Here is a 15566-nt window from a genome sequence, read left to right as displayed (position 1 = left end):
GTAGACCACCGAGGGCGGCTGCGTAACATTACGAAGACTGGTCCTTTCATTAGTGCATTAGTGCTTGTACCATGAATCAGAAGAAAGAAAAAATATTTTTACAGTATAATATTACAATACGAAATATGCAAAGTTCCTCAATTTTCAAAAGTTATAAAATTTAGAACTGTTTCAGTCCATGTGCCAAGTGGCAGGGACTGATCGATGGTACAGTCTACCAGTCACTGTATCATCACTACCTTTCCCTTCCTATCATAACATGCACACAAGTAGTACCTGAAATATCTGTTCGCATCGTAAGTATCGTAGTTTTATTATATACCCACCTCAGTGCCGAGAAAGTTTGCGCAAAACAATAACAAAGTAAAAAACTGAAATATTTACTTATGAAACAGGAGTGACATGCTTGTCGGGTGTTTCCCATTAGCATGGCGCAGTTCGTTCTTGAGGAAATTGACGTGCGCTGTTTACGTATTAGGGGACGCAGTGGTAGAGTGTGGGTTCCTGGCAAGAGGCGCCTGACATTTGTCCAGCTACGCGCCAGCGCCTTACGTAAGCAAGTTGCTGAGGAATTTCTAACTGGAACTGAGTACTTCTCGGCATTCAGGGGATGTAGCTCAGTGGTAGAGCGTTCGCTTTGCATGTGAAAGGCCCCGGGTTCGAACCCCGGCATCTCCAACTAAATTTTATAACCAGTCTGAAAATTTGTGATTACAAAAAACGAGTTGCGCTCGGGACGTCATGCAGCTCTCATCCACACCGGCATTGCGTTTGCAAGCCGCAAACAGTATGTGTTTACTCCGTGCTCATGTAACAGTTAAAGTCTAATTTGCTATCTTTCTGTGTTAGCGGTTTCGGCTGCTTATTACTCATGACGATATCAAGAATGTTCCCCAGAAAATATACACTCAGTTTCGAATTCGACAAGGCAACAAGAAAAGTTCAAGCAAGTTCATTAGAAGTGCTCTATAGGATCGTGGAAGTAATCAAAATCACATCAGATCAAATTCTCACTGCTTACTACGACACGTAACTCTGCTAATTTTTCGTGAAGCTTTTAAACCCTGTGTTGCTTGAAAGGAGTGAAAGCTGAACTGCTCTATCGTGACTCCTCGGCAAGTACTATCATAATTTCAAAGGCCAACACAGAATACAAAAATGGACGCGTGTTTCAACCTTCCGCCTGAGACTGAGAACTGTTATTTAAAAGAGGTTTTCATCAAATATGGAGAAGAGAAACAAATCCGCTACGAACGTTGGAATAGCCAACATAAACTGCAGTGTTTTAGGGTATAAGTTCGGTTGAAATGCATGTCAGGCAGAAGATTCCCTCCCACCCAAAATGTTTGTGGATACAAGACGGATGTACTTATATTTAACAGATAGGGACATGTTTTATCTGTAATGAAAATGGCCATTAAAGAACAAACTGTCCAAGGTGAGCACATTCGTTTGAAAACATTCATCACAGCAACGCACGAAACTGGCGTTAGCTGAAGTAGTGATGGAGAACCAAGTTACGGACACGGAAGCGCCAGTCTCACGAGTGGTATTACAGCAGGAGCGAAACCTAACAAATGAAGGTTTTCCTGCGTACCGATTCAAATTATGGCTGCGAAATGAGAGTCATGCTGGCTATGGCATGATTCCTGAGGACGAAATGATCGATTTTTGTTGTTCTGCACACGACAGAGATAGTTACGACTGTTTAGTTGACAAAATTAAGCTCAGTCTTAAGACATTGTGGCATATACAGAGGTAATATCGCAGCTGAGCAAAATAATTGTTTATCTGGAACGTCAGACAGAAACTACTTCCGCCGGACTAATGCTGGTGAAACGCCTGTCTGAATGGTTTGCTCATAAACGATATGAGCTTCTGGTTCAAAAGGAACTTTCTGATTATTTCACTGTGTACAACTTGCATTTTTTTCAATATCTGGATAATATTTATGTGAAACTAATGTATAATTTTGTAAGTCGGCTATTCTTCCTTCCAACAGGACTATGTATTAATGCAAATAGAAACATTAAGCCCTGATTTAATGAAACCATATCCTGTTTTTACCAAGTTCATGCCTTAACTAATATATTTTGTAACCTATTTGACTGCGACAAAGGAAATTAAAAGATTAACTCATCTTAATGAAAAGCAGACTCAATATGGATGTTTCGACATCAATGAATAGGAAGACCACTTGTAAAATACTAGCAAAACTAAGTGTAATACAGACTTACAGTCAACCACTGTGCAGTGGGAATCGAGGCCGCTCTGTCTAATTGTAGTAGTCAGATATGAAGACTGAACAACTGCTGGCAGCACATCTTAGAAACACATGAATAAGATCTTAACACGCATTACGCAACACACACTGTAATTTAGTTGTTCGATCATGAATGTATACCCACTGTAGCCTCAGCCACAGAGTCTCTTTCTTCAGCTATGGTTGTTAACACATACCTTCACAGCGGCAGTTACATGCGAAGAACGGGCTATTTGTTACCATTGAACGGAGCGAAATCGTTTGAGAACCGAAATGCTTCATGAGCTTTGTTAAGAGCAAGCGTTAAGTAGACAAAGGTCACAATTTGGCATATGTGAGCACGAAATGGTTTCGGACAATGCTCACCACAAAAAGTACGTAAATATTTAATAAATGGCCGGCCGAAGTGACCGAGCAGTTCTAGGCGCTACAGTCTGGAGCCGAGCGACCGCTACGGTCGCAGGTTCGAATCCTGCCTCGGGCATGGATGTGTGTGATGTCCTTAGGTTAGTTAGGTTTAATTAGTTCTGAGTTCTAGGCGACTAATGACCTCAGAAGTTAAGTCGCATAGTGCTCACAGCTATTTGAACCATTTTGAACCAATCAATAACTGCAAACACGCTGTGCTGCACTTAACCTGTAGCCACAACCGGCCTTGCAAACACAACGGACTGTTTCAAAGCGATCTGCAACAACATACTTGTAACCACCAGTACGCTGGTTGGCTGCAAGCGCCCATAAGCCACCAGAGGCTTCACAAAATCTCAAAGAGAGAAATTCAGACAGCCTATACTATACTAACGAACCAGTCAATGCTTTCTTTTTGCTAAATATGCAAGGAAAATTGGATATACGTCTAGTCTCCTACTCCCCACCCTCTCTCTCAATCTCCTCTTCCGCCCCTCTCTCTCTCTCTCTCCATCTCCTCCTTCGAATGTCTCTCTCTCTCTTTTCATCTCCTTCTCCCCCTCTGTCTACACATCCTCTTCATCTCTATGTCCATTTCTTCCCCTCCCCTCTCTGTCCTATCCTCTTCCCCTTCTCTCTCACCTTGAACCTTGTTTATTGTTGTTGCAAACGTGCCCGCATCTCGTGGTCGTGCGGTAGCGTTCTCGCTTCCCACGCCCGGGTTCCCGGGTTCGATTCCCGGCGGGGTCAGGGATTTTCTCTGCCTCGTGATGGCTGGGTGTTGTGTGCTGTCCTTAGGTTAGTTAGGTTTAAGTAGTTCTAAGTTCTAGGGGACTTATGACCACAGCAGTTGAGTCCCATAGTGCTCAGAGCCATTTGAACCATTTGTTGCAAACGTAACCTTGATTGGGAGCTGAAATCGCTTAAAATGACTGGGCAGATCGGTTGGAATCATTGGTATTCGGGGTATGAGAGAGTGCTCTCCAAATGCCGGATCTTGGAGGCCAGTAGCTGGAATGAGAATATTTACGAATGGGTAGGATTACAATGTTTCGACAATTGAAATTCTGTAGTAGTATTCTAATCATAAGTCGATAAGCCATAAATCCACTTTAATGTTTTATTTTAAACTGATTGTGAGGAGAAAAACAAAACATCACATTGCCGTCTGTACAGTTTTTTTTAAATTACATAAAAAGACAAGGAATACATACGGGAGAAACAACTTTTCTAATACGATATTGCAGTGCCTTTGTTATTCAGAAATACAATGCTAAATGCAGTGCGGCGACTGCAGTCGTCATGAAATAAATGAAATGTATTCGCAGTTGCGAATGTGGACTACTATCAGCTTTACAACGAAATGATGACAAAGAAAACTTGTGCCTGACCGGGACTCGAAGCCAGTTTCCCACTTATCGCGAACGATCGCCTTACTATTTGGCTATCCGAGCATGAGTCACGGCCAGACCCAAAATTACATATGTCGTCAACCATGTGTCTACATCCTTTACTCTTATATTCATTATGTATATTCCCATACAGGGAGACACTTTACTTGAAAGTCGCTTGCCCGGCATTGAATTGGATGAATACGATATTGCAGCAGCTATTTTATTCACAAATACGATGCTAAGTTTCTTCAGTCATGCGTGCGAGAAAGACAGCTAAACCGCACATTTTCACATCGCAGCACAGCATTTTCTTTCTTGCAGTCGGTTTTTAAGGAGGCTGTTTAGGTTTTTATGTTGGTAACGCCACGTAGTGCTCTGTATGAAAATCGCTGTCTGCGCTGTGGGCAGTCTGTGGCTGGTTGGACTCATTGTTGGAATATTCGCTATAGAGATGGGTCGAACTCGTTCATTCCCGTAAACTACTTCATTCATTTCACTCCTTGCCGTGAAGCGTTCAAATGAAGTAGTTCATTCATGAAGTACTGAAGCCTGGCGAAGTTGCCCATTTTGCCGCTCAGCCGCGGCTACGCCGCTTCGCCTCGCTCTTTTTTATTTTTTTTTTATTTTTTATTTTTAATGTAGTGTGTAGTGTGGACTGAAGAGATCATCCTTGATTACTTATTCTTCTAGGATGGGATGTAAGGGTAAAAGGAAAACACTTTATTTATTACATATTCAGTTAGGCTTGGGCACGCAATGGGTCCTTTAGCCTGCTGCCTTTGGTGATGTCTATCTCCTGTGGAGGGTGAAATGTGTCAAGGCTGTTATGTGTGACTGCTTCCTCGTGTTATGACAGATTGCCTATGGGGGGTGAAACGTTATTGACTTCGGTACTCGATACTTGTGCCATCTTGCAGGGTTTACCGTTCCTACCGATTGTACTTGTCGAACTTCGTCCCTAAGGGCATAGATCTTGTCAAAAACTCGTAGAGCGTTGTCATGGACCTTCTCTTGTATAGTGGTCTCGTGGAGTGCGGTGCGGATGTCGACGTTTCTTGTCCACCATGGAGCTCCTGTGATCCATCGATAGCAAATGTTTTGCAGCGCTTGGAGTTTGTTGTAGTTGGAGACGCACGGAGTTCCCCACGAGGTGGAGCCATACAACATTGTGGGTTCCACCGTTGCCTTATACAATTGGAGTTTAGTCTTAGGGTTGAGATCCTTACTCTTCAGAAACGGAATCGATGACCTGGCCATCTTCTGGGCTGCCGTCTTCTTGTCGTCAATATGCTGCGTAAAGAGTAATTTTTTGTCAAGGTAGACAGCGAGATACTTCACTCCCGGCGACCATGGGATAAATTGGTCAGCTATTTGGAGTCTGTCGTTCAGAACTGGTTTCCTCCGTGTGAACAGAACGGCTGCCGTCTTCATCGGGTTGATCGTTATCTTATTTTGCAGCGCCCAGCGTTCCATTACATCAAGTTGCCGTTGCATCCTAGCGATTAGCTGGTCCAAGTGTCGTCCAGTTGTCAGAAAGGCCGTATCGTCCGCATAAAAACTCGCCGTAACACATGGGACTGTTGGGATGTCATTTATATATAAGTTGAAAAGTAGAGGCGAAATGACAGAGCCCTGCGGAATTCCTGCGGAGATAAGTTTCATTTCGGAGTTTTTATCGTCGACTCGGACATATAGTTTCCTGTTCTGCAGAAAACTGCCTATGAGTCTAATGTAACAATCCGCAATAGGGGTAGTGCGATGCAGTTTGACGATAAGGTTGGGCCGCCACACCTTATCGTAAGCTTTTTCAATGTCAAGGAAGACACCAATCGTGAAGTGCTACTTGTTGTATCCTTCTTGTATCCGTTCGGTGATCCGCAGAAGTTGAAGTTCCGCAGATAACTTGTCCTTGAAACCGAATTGTTCGGGTCGTATAACATCATGCGCTGTAAGCGTGTCATGGAGCCTCTGCAACAGCACTCTCTCGAGCACCTTGCCAAGGTTCGGCAAGAGGCTAATTGCCCGGTAACTGTTGGGTTCTGCTGGGTCTTTACCTGGCTTGGGTATTGGAACTACTCGAGCCGTCTTCCATGCCGTAGGAAAATATCCCTGCAGAAGACAGCTGTTGAGAATTCGGGTAAGGAGCACAGTTGGCTTCCTGGGCAACTGTTTCAAATCGGTGTTGCTTATGGAGTCGTTGCCCGGTGCATTATTCCGAGTCTTCCGGATAATTTTACGGATCTCTGCTGGTGTGGTGAGTTGTGGGCGACTCTGCACAGGCAGTCCATTCTGCTGTAACGACGGCTTCCTGTGCTTGCAGGCGGACGTCGTTCACAGGGGTCGCTGGTGTAGACATCTGTTCTTGGTAAGTCGTAGCATACAGCTTTGCCTGGGCGAGTTCGTCATAGAGGAGGCCATCTAGTCCTCTGATGGCTCGTTTAGGTGGCCGCTGATGTCGTATGTTTTTGACTACCTGCCATTCGTTCTTGGTTCGAAGTAAGAATTCATCCATCTTATCTTCCCAGACCTGCTTCGCCACTCGGCCACTCTCCTGTGCAGTTCTCGTGTTAAGACGTGTGTTTCTCGTCGATCGATCGGGTTTCTATAGCGGAGCCAACGTCTCCTGCTCCTGTTTCTCTGTGTCTTCAGTTCTTGGAGTAGAGGCGGGAACTCGCCGAAAGCTACTACAGGGTAGACCGTGTGAGTAGTCGCCCTCCGTTTGGTTACCTTTATCTTCTTCGTCAAAGTTTGTACCGCGATGTCGATGGCTTCCGGTGTTGAAACGTCCTGCGTCGGGCAGATATTGTTGTCAAGATATGTCCGAAATTGACCCCAGTTCAGAGTTTGTGAGGTTGGGGGCGGAAGGTTGGCCGTTGCGTTTTCCACTATGCTGATAACAGGTCGGTGGTCAGACGAAAGATCGTCGACGATGCGGAGCTGGAGGTTCGTCTCAATATTTTTGATGACAGCAATATCTAGGACGTCTGCTTCTTGCCGATCGACGTAAGGAATCCGTGTGGGCTCTCGTGGGCCATGGACTGTGATCCCAGTTCTTCTTCCATGGCAATCAAAGTTCGTCCACGAGGGTTCGTACGCCGGGAATTCCACGCGACGTGCTTGCTGTTAAGGTCATCTCCTAGGCAGATTTTGTCAAAATTGGTGAAGATACTCCGTAGGTCGTCTGGCACCAGGTTTTTACCGGGGCTGTTGTACGCCACAATGAAAGTGATGTTGCCTGCCGCCGATCGAACCGTTACTGCTGTTGCCTCCAGATGTTGGAGGTGTGGTAATGTTTCATGATGGTGTCGCAGTTCCCTTTTAAGCAGAACTGCGGTCCCTCCACCTCGTTGGCCTTGTCTGCCCGTTCTATAGACGTACATGTTACGAAATCTGAGCTCAGTTGTTGGACGAAGGTGCGTCTCCGATACAAGTGCGATGTCGATTTTGTGACGTTGTAAAAATTCTGTGAATTCTGTTTCCTTGTGTTTCATTCCGTTGGCGTTCCATACACAGATTTTCAGGTTTCTCGTGGTCCCAGGGCGATCCATCTTAAGGTGTTCCAAAGGCCTTCAATACACTTTCGATTAAAGGAAGTATCCCCACTAGTTGTTGCTGCACGGGGCGGCGGTGAGAAGTTTCGCGACATCAGATTCCATCAAATGAGCTGGTGAGACGTAGGTTTCCGGTTCCGGTCGGCGTGGTGATGCTGCGTGGGCGTATGAATAATGCTGACGGTGCTGTCGAGGTGGGCGTGCTTCAGGAGGAGGCTGTGTTACTGGCTGCCGTGTCGCCGCCGGCTGTTCTTGTGGCGTTTGCTAACGGTGAGGCGGAGGGTGTGGCGTCAGGTTGGAGTTCCATATTACACGAGTCCTCCGTTGAGAGGGCTGCGGGGAAGACCGTTGTCTGTATTTCCTGAGAACTTCCTGGTACTTCTGGCAGCCACGCCATGTGGCAGGATGGTCCTTTTCACAGTTAGCACATTTCGGTGGAGCCCCTCGGGGATGAGCGCATGCTGAAGATCGGTGTTGCCCTCCACATCGAACGCAGCGAGCAGGCAAGCTGCAATAATTAGCTGTATGTTCGAAGCGCTGGCAGTGGCGACATTGAACACGTCCTTCTTGTCTGTTGTAGGTTTCAATAACGACTTTAGTATATAGAAGGTATTTGATGTCGTAAATCTTGTAGTTTTCCTTTTGGGCTGGCAACGTGACACAGTAAGCATGTTGAGGTCGTAATTCCTTCTTGTTGTCGTCTCGATTTTTAAACTGGTGCACGTTGATGACAGGGAAGCCCTTCTCTATCAGTGCGTCTTTCAGTTCTTCCTCCGTAACTTCGGCAGGTAGACATTTGACAACCACTTTGAGGTCCTTGTCCTCCGCGGCCTGATTTGTAAAAAAGTGGATGTCATTCGACACAAAGAAATTGATGGCCCGCCGTTGATCTTCATAGGAGTCAAAGTGATATTTGATCCTGTCTCGTTGGTAGATGGCCTTAAGACTGCCGTCAATATTCGCTTTCAGCGCCTTGTTGAGTTCCATGTAGTTCTTGGTATGGTAAATAGTAACGGGCGGGACTTTGCGTAGTAAGTTCCGGCCAGAGCCATCTGTCCCCTCTTTATCTGCTTCGAGATTGACATCACTCGTCTGGTCCATACGTTCTGGAGCATCTGTAGTATCTTCCGTCGCAATAGTCGCATAACGGTTGGAAGTTTTCAGTTCTTCCGGACGTTGTCGCTTCCAAGAGTTGTTCTGCTTAGGAGAAGCATTGCGTCGTTTTCTTTGGCGGACTAGTGTAAAAGCGCCCTCTCCGTCGGTGGGCTGCATGGTCCAAACTTTTTCAGAGGAGACTCCCTCCATTTCGTCGTCGTCTTCTGGTGTAGAAAATTGTTCCAGGTCGTCTACTTGTTCTTCAGGCTGTGAAGTAGGAACTGTACTAGTGAGGTTGTCGTATACTTCCTGACTTTGCAGAATCATGTGCTGTATTTCACGTCTCAGTTCCCGTTGTTGCCGATCGTTCTGTGTTAGCTGATGCCTCTCGTCGTAGAGGTTCGATGTATGTTGTCCTCCGCTCTGCATTCGCGTATCGCTCGTCGTGGTCCTGTCCTCATTATCTTGCCTGTCAGAATCCGTTTCGTTGCAGGGGTCGTCGCCGTTGTATCCGTCCTGTTGGGAGCGGCCGCCGGGACGGCCGGCGGGGCAGGCCCCACCGACCGGCCAGCGGCTCGGACGCGCGCGTTCCGTTGTCCGCACTCAACTGCCTCGCTCGTACAATAAAGCTTCGTAATACTTCATAATTTTACCAACAGATGGCCGAACTATGCAGTAACGTGCACGCATCGTTTTACGCTCTTACAGCGTCTGACAATGAGTTAACTTAAACAGAACACGGTCGAATGGGACAAAGGAAAGATAAACAGAGAAGCCTGTCACATATAAACAAGGTTTTTTAATCTTGCTCGACATTTCCTCATGAAGCGACCAAAAAAGTATTTATCTGACAAGTGAAACCATATTTGTTGTATTCATGGACGGAAAACTAGGGCTACCAACAAAATGCAGCCCAATTTTATGATCCTTTTAAAATTTAATCCAAAATAGAATGAGCATGTTTACCACTGTCACAAACTCTATATACCTATGTTAAGTAATTATTCAGAAGTTTTCCTGTAGAGTGCCAGCTCGGAAGACCATTACCAATACACTACTACAACAACAGTACGCGACGATGAAAGAAATTGTGAGAGTCAAAATTAATTCTGCAGAAGCGATTGTGCTGACAGTAGATGGGTGGACCTCAACCACGAATGAGAGTTATTTGTCGGTGACAGCACACTACTTTAAAGACCTGGAGCTGACGTCTTCCCTCCTAGAGTTCTTTTAAATACGACGAAAGGCAACGTCAGAAAAACTCTCTGAAGAACTGCGACATGTCACAAGGGAATGGGGCAGTCAAGAAAAAGTCGTGTGTGTTGTTAGCGACGAAGCTGCTAATATTGTGGCAGCTATAAGACTCACAGCCTGGAAACACATCCCCTGCTTTGACACACACTCAATTTCATTGTTCAGAATTGGCTTCCGCACATTCAACCCATTCTGAATAAGGTAAAAACAATTGTTGAATTTTTTTAAAGAAGTTCGCAGGCCTGCGCGAAACTGAAAAAGATGAAGGAAGAGTTAAAAGAGCCAGTTCTGACACTAAAGCAGGACACTGTTACCAGATGGAATTCAACCTATGATATGCTGCGAAGAATAATCAAGGTTAAGAATTCCCTAATGACAGTTATCACTCTGAAATGTTCCGACCTTCCAAATCTGACTGCAGAGACATTGCAAGTGTAACACAAGCCTGTGACCTATTGAAAGTTTTCAAAGACTGCACCGAGGAAATGTCAAGAGAAAATGTTGTCACTGCTTCTAAAGTTACACTCCTTAGTCGCTCGTTGAAAAAATGGTGTTGCAGGTTTGTTAATAACACTGAAATTCATGTAGACATGCAACGTATGGTCGAAAAGTTAGCTCAAGACCTAATACAACGATTTTGAAATATAGAGGAAAATTCCATTTTCGCAGAAGCAGCTTCATTGGATCCTCGGCTCAAATTACATGGTTTTCTGATAAAAATTCTGCTGAGAAGGTGGAATTAAACCTGATCAGGCACTGTGAGAAATTTGTGACGAACACATCCACTGCTACTGCAACAATCTCAGTTCCAACCACTGAATCTACGTCTAGTCTCTGGCTCGAATTTGGTGAAGTGTTTTCCAGGCTGCAGAGTTGGCCGTCGAATGGCGCTAGCTGCGCAGCATTTGTGCACCGCCGCCGTCAGTGTCAGCCAGTTTGCCGTGGCATACGGAGCTCCATCGCAGTCTTTAACACTGGTAGCATGCCGCGACAGCGTGGACGTGAACCGTATGTGCAGTTGACGGACTTTGAGCGAGGGCGTATAGTGGGCATGCGGGAGGCCGGGTGGACGTACCGCCGAATTGCTCAACACAGGGGGCGTGAGGTCTCCACAGTACATCGATGTTGTCGCCAGTGGTCGGCGGAAGGTGCACGTGCCCGTCGACCTGGGACCGGACCGCAGCGACGCACGGATGCACGCCAGGACCGTAGGATCCTACGCAGTGCCGTAGGGGACCGCACCGCCACTTCCCAGAAAATTAGGGACACTGTTGCTCCTGGGGTATCGGCGAGGACCATTCGCAACCGTCTCCATGAAGCTGGGCTACGGTCCCGCACACCGTTAGGCCGTCTTCCGCTCACGCCCCAACATCGTGCAGCCCGCCTCCAGTGGTGTCGCGACAGGCGTGAATGGAGGGACGAATGGAGACGTGTCGTCTTCAGCGATGGAGTCGCTTCTGCCTTGGTGCCAATGATGGTCGTATGCGTGTTTGGCGCCGTGCAGGTGAGCGCCACAATCAGGACTGCATACGACCGAGGCACACAGGGTCAACACCCGGCGTCATGGTGTGGGGAGCGATCTCCTACGCTGGCCGTACACCACTGGTGATCGTCGAGGGGACACTGAATAGTGCACGGTACATCCAAACCGTCATCGAACTCATCGTTCTACCATTCCTAGACCGGCAAGGGAACTTGCTGTTCCAACAGGACAATGCACGTCCGCATGTATCCCGTGCCACCCAACGTGCTCTAGAAGGTGTAAGTCAACTACCCTGGCCAGCAAGATCTCCGGATCTGTCCCCCATTGAGCATGTTTGGGACTGGATGAAGCGTCGTCTCACGCGGTCTGCACGTCCAGCACGAACGCTGGTCCAACTGAGGCGCCAGGTGGAAATGGCATGGCAAGCCGTTCCACAGGACTACATCCAGCATCTCTACGATCGTCTCCATGGGAGAATAGCAGCCTGCATTGCTGCGAAAGGTGGATATACACTGTACTAGTGCCGACATTGTGCATGCTCTGTTGCCTGTGTCTATGTGCCTGTGGTTCTGTCAGTGTGATCATGTGATGTATCTGACCCCAGGAATGTGTCAATAAAGTTTCCCCTTCCTGGGACAATGAATTCACGGTGTTCTTTTTTCAATTTCCAGGAGTGTATATTTTTTTTTAAATTTAATTAGGACAATCCTCAAATTGGCATTTACTGTAATTATTTCAGTAATGTGTACGAGATAAACATTCCTACATGAACGATAATCTTTCAAGCGTGGGTTCCACGAATGCTTCAGTCCCATACTCACAAAGTAAGCATTTTATTTTCATGTTGGCTGTGCGTGCTCACACAGCCAGCCTCTTCGCTGGTATCTTAAATATTCATTTGTCCGCAAGCGTTGCCAACGGTAGGCTACCCGTAGACGCGAAGTATAACTGCACAAATAGTCAAGAGTAATGTTGTCAGCACTGCAGGAAGCAGCTGACGCTGCCTTCCCCTCGCCCCTCTCGTCCCAAACCATCCGAAACCAATAATTCCCCACAAACACCGTGCGATTCGTCGACAGGCACTCAGGCAGTAGAGGGAGGACTGAAGTAAAGAGAGAATGAGTGACGTAGCGCCGATGTAGTGGGAGAGGGAGAGGGGAAGAGAGTAAGTGAACTAGAAAAAAATGTGGACTGTGCTACCTGTGAAGAGTTTGAAGTACTAGTTCATTGAAATTGAGTGGTTAGTTCACACTTCACTGGAGTGAAGCGTTCATTTGAACGACTCATTCACGAGCTCCCCATCACTAATTCTCTAGTGTAGCGTTGGGCAGTTGGGTGTGAACAGCGTGTAGCGTTGTGCAGTTGGAGATGAGCCGCCAGCAGTGGCAGATGTGGGGAGAGAGATGCCAGAGTTTTGAGAGGTTACTATGAGCGGACGATCTGGACGTGTGTACGTCAGAAAAAGGAAATTTGTAAGACTGGATATCATGAACTGATATACACTCCTGGAAATTGAAATAAGAACACCGTGTATTAATTGTCCCAGGAAGGGGAAACTTTATTGACACATTCCTGGGGTCAGATACATCACATGATCACACTGACAGAACCACAGGCACGTAGACACAGGCAACAGAGCATGCACAATGTCGGCACTAGTACAGTGTATATCCACCTTTCGCAGCAATGCAGGCTGCTATTCTCCCATGGAGACGATCGTAGAGATGCTGGATGTAGTCCTGTGGAACGGCTTGCCATGCCATTTCCACCTGGCGCCTCAGTTGGACCAGCGTTCGTGCTGGACGTGCAGACCGCGTGAGACGACGCTTCATCCAGTCCCAAACATGCTCAATGGGGGACAGATCCGGAGATCTTGCTGGCCAGGGTAGTTGACTTACACCTTCTAGAGCACGTTGGGTGGCACGGGATACATGCGGACGTGCATTGTCCTGTTGGAACAGGAAGTTCCCTTGCCGGTCTAGGAATGGTAGAACGATGGGTTCGATGACGGTTTGGATGTACCGTGCACTATTCAGTGTCCCCTCGACGATCACCAGTGGTGTACGGCCAGTGTAGGAGATCGCTCCCCACACCATGATGCCGGGTGTTAGCCCTGTGTGCCTCGGTCGTATGCAGTCCTGATTGTGGCGCTCACCTGCACGGCGCCAAACACGCATACGACCATCATTGGCACCAAGGCAGAAGCGACTCTCATCGCTGAAGACGACACGTCTCCATTCGTCCCTCCATTCACGCCTGTCGCGACACCACTGGAGGCGGGCTGCACGATGTTGGGGCGTGAGCGGAAGACGGCCTAACGGTGTGCGGGACCGTAGCCCAGCTTCATGGAGACGGTTGCGAATGGTCCTCGCCGATACCCCAGGAGCAACAGTGTCCCTAATTTGCTGGGAAGTGGCGGTGCGGTCCCCTATGGCACTGCGTAGGATCCTACGGTCTTGGCGTGCATCCGTGCGTCGCTGCGGTCCGGTCCCAGGTCGACGGGCACGTGCACCTTCCGCCGACCACTGGCGACAACATCGATGTGCTGTGGAGACCTCACGCCCCACGTGTTGAGCAATTCGGCGGTACGTCCACCCGGCCTCCCGCATGCCCACTATACGCCCTCGCTCAAAGTCCGTCAACTGCACATACGGTTCACGTCCACGCTGTCGCGGCATGCTACCAGTGTTAAAGACTGCGATGGAGCTCCGTATGCCACGGCAAACTGGCTGACACTGACGGCGGCGGTGCACAAATGCTGCGCAGCTAGCGCCATTCGACGGCCAACACCGCGGTTCCTGGTGTGTCCGCTGTGCCGTGCGTGTGATCATTGCTTGTACAGCCCTCTCGCAGTGTCCGGAGCAAGTATGGTGGGTCTGACACACCAGTGTCAATGTGTTCTTTTTTCCATTTCCAGGAGTGTATATTATGACTTTTGAACACTATTAACTATTGAACTACGCCTATCAGTAGTTAGTGCCTTCAGTAGTTAGAATCTTTTATTTATCTGGCAGTATTGGCGCTCGCTGTATTGCAGTAGTTCGAGTAACGAAGATTTTTGTAAGTGATTCATGAAAGATATAGGTTATTTTAGACAGGGCATTTCTTTTGTAGGGATTACTGAAAGTCAGATTGCGTTGCGCTAAAAATATTGTGTATCTGTTTAGTGACGATCAGAATACAGTGGAAACTCGATTAACCGTCATCTTCGGGACCGTGGTCATGACGGTTGAGCGAATAGACGGATAACAGAAACACTGTATTCCTCCAAAACATAACCTGTTCGGAGCGAAAACAAATTAAACACGATTGTAATAGCAAATAAAACTATTTATTACATGATAAAAACATCCGTACAGTAGCTACAAAAGTTGCAAAATACGTAATGTACAGTACTGTACTGTACTATAAACTTACAGGTGAAATAGTTTATCTAGTTTGGAAATAGTCAGTCAATTTCTTCTGCGTTTTTGATGTTCGAGCTTTCACCGCGGCAATATTTCGTATTTTTCGGAGCAGTAGTGCCTGCTTAGCATTAGCCTCTTCTTGACTTTCAAACCATTCTATACACTTGGACAGCATTGTTTCGGCCTCTGAATGGCTAATAGTTTGTTTTTCTTCATGGTTTGAACACTCGTCTTCATCAGCCCATACTTCTTCTTATTCTTCTTCTTCTTTGGTGGTACTTACGCTGGCAACAATTTCGTCATCATTCAACATTTGAAAACCCCCGACCACTTTGTCACACTCTAACCACTCTGATACTTCTTCTGACGTCAAATTTGTGCTGATTTGTAAATTATTGCACAAATTGACCATCTCGTCAACTTCACACACTCAGGTTCCTCCGATTCTTCACCTCTAGGTTGAGGCCAAAGTTTATTCCAGCCGTTCTTGAGATTTGACACTGACAAATCACTCCATGCACTGGCAACATTGAAAATGGCATCTTTAACACTGTAAGACCTCCAAAACTGTTTTACAGATGTTGATTCATCAGATGAGAGCAAACTTTCGATAAATATTTTTCTATAACGACGTTTCATGTTTTCGATGATTCCCTGATCCATGGGCTGTATAAGTGAAGTTGTGTTTGCTGGAAGGAAGAGACATGTTAT

At 46.9% G+C, this 15566-nt stretch overlaps 1 non-coding gene across 1 annotated transcript; it reads left to right on the top strand.

The window, feature by feature from the left end:
* The first annotated feature begins 606 nt into the window (after positions 1-606).
* On the top strand, positions 607-678 carry Trnaa-ugc (transfer RNA alanine (anticodon UGC)). Its single transcript has one exon. It is a non-coding gene; the product is annotated as a tRNA-Ala (tRNA).
* The last annotated feature ends 14888 nt before the right edge of the window (positions 679-15566 follow it).

Source organism: Schistocerca serialis, chromosome 8, assembly GCF_023864345.2.
Source record: "Schistocerca serialis cubense isolate TAMUIC-IGC-003099 chromosome 8, iqSchSeri2.2, whole genome shotgun sequence".
Classification (NCBI taxonomy): Eukaryota; Metazoa; Arthropoda; class Insecta; order Orthoptera; family Acrididae; genus Schistocerca; species Schistocerca serialis.
This window is presented reverse-complemented; position numbering and strand designations above follow the sequence as displayed.